Genomic DNA, 6,574 nt, shown 5'->3' with positions numbered 1-6,574 from the left:
ATAAAGCTGCAGTATGTTAAAAGCCAAGCTTGGGATGAAACAATAACTCTATTAAAGCAATAACTTTATCAATATTTTAAATAAGATCCACTAAGTTGAACAGCTGCTAGAATTTTGGAATAGTAATGAGGGTAAGTATTATTTGAAATACTTGGAACAACTTTGATGTCATAAGAAAATATCTGTGATTTCTACTAATGGCAAAGTCACAAAAACTGCTGATGTGTTATACCAATATTTGCTGCCTGAGTTCATAACTGAAAATGAAATGTTAGTTGCTCAGTCATGTGAGACTCTGTGATCCTATGGTCTGGCTGCCCTGTCCATGGGATTCTTCAGACAAGAATCCTGGAGTGGCTAACCTTTCCCTTCTCCAGGGGATCTTCCCAACCTAGGGATTGAACTCAGGTCTCCTGCATTGCAGGCGGATTCTTTACCAATTGAGCTATCAGGGAATGCAAAGCAACAAAGACCCTGGGCAGCCAAAAATAAAACAGTAAATAAATAATTTTTAAAAATGAAGTAGAAAACAATGCAAACATTAATAGTAAAGGTAAATACTGTGTTGTGAATGTATGTCTCAGATGAATACACACATATACCCTCCACACATGCATGTATGTAGTAGATTACAATGTGTGTGTGTGTGCATATGTGTATGTGTGTTAGTTGCTCAGTTGTGTCCCACTCTTTTCAATGAATACTCAGGGTTGATTTCCTTTAGGATTGACTGGTTTGATCTCCTTGCAGTCCAAGGGACACTCAAGAGTCTTCTCCAGCACCACAGGTTGAAGCATCAGTTCTTTGGCGCTCAGCCTTTTTTATGGTCCAGCTGTCACGTCCATATATGACCACTGGAAAAACCATAGCTTTGACTATAGGGAACTTTGTAGGCAAAGTAATGTCTCTGCTTTTTGACACGCTGTCTATGTTTGTCATAGCTTTTCTAAGGGTGGTCTCTACTTCTTTTTATGTAATTATATGCTGCCGTCATTTCTGCTTTTTATAGATCACAAGTGCTGAGTGCTAAGCTGCTTCAGTTGTGTCTGACTCTTTATGACCCCATGGACTGTAGGCTCCTCTTTCCGTGGGATTCTCCAGGCAGGAATACTGGTGTGAGTTGCCATGCCATCCTCCAGGAATCTTCCTGCCTCAGGGATTGAACCTGGGTCTCCTGCATGGGTAGGTGGATTCTTTACCACTAGTGACGCCTGGGAAGCCCAGTGTCACTCGAATGTCAACTTTTATGTGGAATCTGGAGAGAATGCATATCTGTTGTCTGTTGTGTGGTGGGCTTTCACACTTATTTCTTGGAATAGGTTGCGCCCTAGTTAAGCCTAATGGGACAGCGTCGTCTCTGGGGACACCCCAGTGGTGTCGAGGAAGACTGTCCCCCGACGTCTCCATTTGGTTGGCACACTTGCTTGGCCAGCAGGTGTTGTCAGGAACACCGAGGTTACTATGGATCCTGAACTTGCCTCTGTTCAGTGTTTTGCAGACTGCGTGTGGGTGTGAAGTCCTTTTGCCTCTCTTGGACCAGTCTGGAGGTAGTGGCATTTGGGCAGAGGTTCCCTGAGAGTGCCTGGGGACAGATAGGACTGTTGGCATCACAGTAGCAGGAGAGGAGCTTTTCTGAATGAAGAGAGAATACCCTGATGCACCAGCCCTCCCAACCTGGGTGTAAGTCATCAAAACCCCTGAGACTTCATGCCCTCCAAGCATGGTGTCTGTTGGTTTTCACTGCAGTCTGTACTCACACTGGCTGTGTGTGCTTAACCCAAGGTTGGGAGGAAAGTACATCAGGAAAGGCCAGGCTGGGAGAACCTGGGTCCGGACAGTTTGTCCTTTTGTAAGAGTTCAAAGTTCGGCCGCTGTTTCTAGCACGGCACACAATGTCCTGAACTTCTCCAGGCCACACTGGTTGATCCCATCCCTGGGTCATGCATGGTGCCCATTGACCAGGCTCTTTGATGCCCTGGGTGCCACTCTCTGGCTGTCCCTAATGCAAGAGGAAGGATGTGTGGGATACCACTCACTGGTTGAATGTCAGGGTCAAGTCTGCATGAGACCCAGTGCAACCCAGTCATGGTCATTTATTTAATGAATATGTCATGCGCACTCAGTCGCGTCTGACTCTTCGTGACCCTGTGGACAGCAGCCTACCAGGCTCCTCTGTCCATGGGATTCTCTAGGCAAGAATATTGGAGTGGGTTGCCGTGCCCTCCTCCAGGGTTTCTTTCTGACCCAGGGTTTGAACCCACGTCTCTTATGCCTCCTGCATTGGCAGGCAGGTTCTTTACCACTGGTGCCACCTGGGAAGGCCATAATTAATGTGTCAGTTCATCAAATTAATTTTCCAGCCATCCAATAATGAAGACACCTTATGTGAAAATTTGCTAAGGCTAACAGTGTCCTGGTTCATCTATTTCTAGAAAAACAAAGCAAGGAAAAGGTAATGACCTAATCCCCGTTGAACTTTGTGTCTTTCTGATGGTTTAAGAAAGGCTCGGTGCAGAACGCTAACTGTTGCAGACAAATGTTGCCCTGTTCCTTAGCAGATCATTGCCATCATCTGTGGAGGTGAGGCTCTTCTAAGGCCAGAGAATTCTTATTTGTTTGTGTGAGGAATTGAGAAAGGGTGTGCGTCCTTTGGGGGGGACAGGTGAGGGGTGAATTGGAGAAAGTGTTGTTTGTAGCAGTGGTTGTCAATGGTAGCGGCTCTGAGGTCCCTTTTATACACATATTTTGTAATTCTCTGTGGTAAGTTACAAAATACAGCTCAAATTCCCTCCATCCGTGAATGCTCTGCGTGAGCGATGTGGTGTTGCTGCTCCTCTCATCAAGAAGCTGTGTCTGGGGAGCGTCCCTGGTGGTCCAGTGGTTAAGACTCTGAGCTCCCTATGCAGGGGGTGTGGGTTTGGTCGCTGGTCGGGGAAGATCCCACGTGCTGTGTGGTGTGGCCAGAAAAAAGAAAACAAAAAGAGGCTGTGTCTGTAACTGTACCCCTGGCATCCTGGCTGGAATTGTGATTGACCACGACCATTAGAATGCCGGGGCAGTGATGCTGGGTGGATTCAGAGCCAAGGCTTTAAAAGCCTTTGTAGCATCTGCCTTCACTGTCTTGGAACCAAGTCACCATGTCAGGAAGCCTGAGCTAGCCACCTGGAGAGGCTGGAAGGAGAGCGAGGTGCTCGGGCTGCGGTCCCAGCCAACTGCCAGACCCGTGGCTATCACGCCCAGCCGGTCCCGGGCGAATGGGCCAGCTAGTCTCAAAGGCAACGTGCGCTCTGCCAGCATGGTGCTGTTCAGTCGCTACGTCATGTCGGACTCTGCGACCCCACGGACGGCAGCACGCCAGGCTTCCCAGTGCCACAGGGTGTTCAAGCTGCAGTAACAATTGTGCTCATTTCACGTGCTAGCAAGGTGCTGCTCAAAATCCTTCAAGCTAGATTTCAGCAGTATGTGAACCGAGAACTTCCAGATGTACAAGCTGGATTTAGAAAAGGCAGAGGAACCAGAGATCTGCCAGCGTGCTGTGGAGCAAAGGGAAGCCGTTCCAGCTGGGTCCTGCCCAAGTGCCAGCCCACAGAATCGCGAGCAAGATATGATTGTCTAAAGTCACTAAGTTTGGGGTAGTTTTTATGCCCCAGTCGAAAACTAATCTTCATTCTTTATTTTCTTTGAAAGTCATAGGTTCTATAAACTACTACACATAAAAAGAAAGATGTAACACCTTGAGTGTAATGCAAAAGGAAAAATAGGAAGGTAAATCAGTGATGTGCAAATCCTCAGGGTCAGCTACACTTGAAGTTGTAGAGAAGCGGTAGAAGGTAGCTAAACTCACCACAGACTCATCTGTCTTCAAGCACAGGCTGCTACTGTGGGGGTGAGTCGCGTAACCCGACGGCCTGCCATTGTGATGCCATTTTCTGAAATGGTGATCAATTCTTGGCTGAGTTCAGAAAACAATAATATTTTACCTCTGTTGACATGACAGTCAGATTCTTAGCGCATTAATTTTACATTAAAACTGTACCCCTCAAGCCCCTTGTGTATGCATATAATTATAAAGTGTTAGTTCTAGTTGCATTCTTTTTTATTTAAAAAATTTTTTGCTTAGAATAGTTTGGTATTTAAAACATTTCATTAACGTATAGTTGATCAACGATGTTGTGTTAATTTCTGCTGTATAGCAAAGTGATTCAGTTTTACATAAGGGAATGGCAACCCACTCTAGTATTCTTGCCTGGAGAATTCCATGGACAGAGGAACCTGGTGGGCTGCAGTTCATGGGGTCACAAAAAGTTGGACACAACTGAGCAACTAACACAGGAATGTATATATATTCTTTTTCATGGGCTTCCCAGGTATATATATTCTTCCCATGGGCTTCAGTTCAGTTCTTTGTGACCCCATGGATAGCACGCCAGCATTCCCTGTTCATCACCAACTCCTGGAGCTTGCTCAAACTCAAGTCTATTGAGTAAGTGATGCCATCCAACCATCTCATCCTCTGTAGCTCCCATCTCCTCCTGCCTTCAATCTTTCCCAGCGTCAGGGTCTTTTCTAAGGAGTCAGTTCTTCACATCAGGTGGCCAAAATATTGAAACATCAGCTTCAGCATCAGTCCTTCCAATGAATATTTAGGACTGATTTCCTTTAGGAAATAGGATTGACTGGTTTGATCTCCTTGCAGTCCAAGGGACTCTCAAGAATCTTCTCAAACACCACAGTCCAAAAGCATCAAATTTTCAGTGCTCAGCTTTCTTTATGGTCCAACTCTCACATCCATACATGACTACTGAAAAAAGCATAGCTTTGACTTTGTTGGACCTTTGTCGGCAAAGTAATGTCTCTGCTTTTTAACATGCTGTCTAAGTTTGTCATAACTTTTCTTTCAGGGAGCAAGGGTCTTTTAATTTCATGGCTGCAGTCACCATCTGCAGTGATTTTGGAGCCCAAGAAAATAAAGTCTGTCACTGTTTCCATTGTTTCCCCATCTATTTGCCATGAAGTGATGGGGCCGGATTCCATGATCTTGGTTTTTTGAATATTGAGTGGTAAAGAATCTGCCTGCCAATGCAGGAGACACAGGAGATGTGGCTTCAATTCTAGGGTTGAGAAGATCTCATATGGAGGGCATGCAATCCACTCCAGGATTCTTGCCTGGAGAATTCCATGGACAGAGGAACCTGATGGGCTATAGTCCATGGGGTCGCAAAGAGTTGGACATGACAGAGCATGGATGCAAAAATTATTTCTTATATTCTTTTCCATTATGGTTTGTTACAGGATATTGTATATAGTTCACTGTGGTGTACAGGAAGACCTGTTGTTTATCCATTCTGTATATACTAGCTCACACCCACTAATCCTAAACTCTCCATCCATCCCTCCCCTACTTCCCCTCCCGCTTGGCAGCCCCAAGTCTGTTCTTTGTGTCTGTGAATCTTTCTGTTTCGTATCTATGTTCCTTTGCGCTTTACTTTAGATTCCATATATATGTGATATCATGGTATTTGTCTTTGTCTGACTTACTTCACTTAGTATGATAATCTCTAGATCCATGCATGGTTGCTACAAATGGCATTATTTCGTTCTTTTTTCATGGCTGAGTAACATTCCATTGTATATATACACACCATATGTGTACCACATTGTCTTTATCTGTTCATCTGTTGATGGACATTTGGGTTGTTCCCGTGTCTTGGTTATTGTAAATAGTTCTGCTGTGAACATAGGGGTACGTAGGTATCAAATTATAGTTTTGCCTGGGTACATGTCTAGTTATAGTCTAGAGTCAGATAAACACATTAAGAAGCTGAAAGAATTCATCACCAATAGACCTGCATCATAAAAAAGGTTACAAAAAGTCCTTTAGGCAAAAGAATATTGATACCATGCAGAAATATGGATTACATATGGAAATGTATAGCTCTGGAAATGCTAACCACATGGGCAAATATTTAAGATAATTTTCATATTATTTAGATCTTTCTGAAAAATAGCTGACTTAAAAAAATAATAATGTAGTGTGAGTTTTATGACACATGTAAAAATAACGTAAATGACAATAACAGCAAAAGGCCCAGTGGGGAAGGAGAAGGACATGGCTACCCACTCCAGTATCCTTGCCTGGAGAATCCCATGGACAGAGGAGTCTTGCGGGCTACAGTCCATGGGGTCACAAAGAGTCGGACACGACTGAGTGACTGACACAAGAGGGGAAAATGGAAGTTTATTATTTTAAAGTTCATTTTCTCTCAACAGAGTCATATAATGGGTGCTGAAGGTAGAAAATGATTAAGTAAAAAATGTGTGCTGAGTCCCAAAGTGAAGTCGCTCAAGTTGTGCCCAACTCTTTGCGACCCCGTGGACTGTAGCCTGCCAGGCTCCTCTGTCCATGGGATTCTCCAGGCAAGAATACTGGAGTGGGCTGCCATTTCCTTCTCCAGGGGATCTTCCCAACCCAGGGATCGAATCCGGATCTCCCGCATTGCAGGCAGAAGCTTTATCCTCTGCGCTACCTGGGAAGCCCCACTGAGTCCCAAAGCCATTGCTAAATAGCAAAATA

This window comes from Cervus canadensis, chromosome 17 (assembly GCF_019320065.1).
Source record: "Cervus canadensis isolate Bull #8, Minnesota chromosome 17, ASM1932006v1, whole genome shotgun sequence".
Taxonomy (NCBI): Eukaryota; Metazoa; Chordata; class Mammalia; order Artiodactyla; family Cervidae; genus Cervus; species Cervus canadensis.
Note: the sequence above shows the minus strand (reverse complement) of the source record.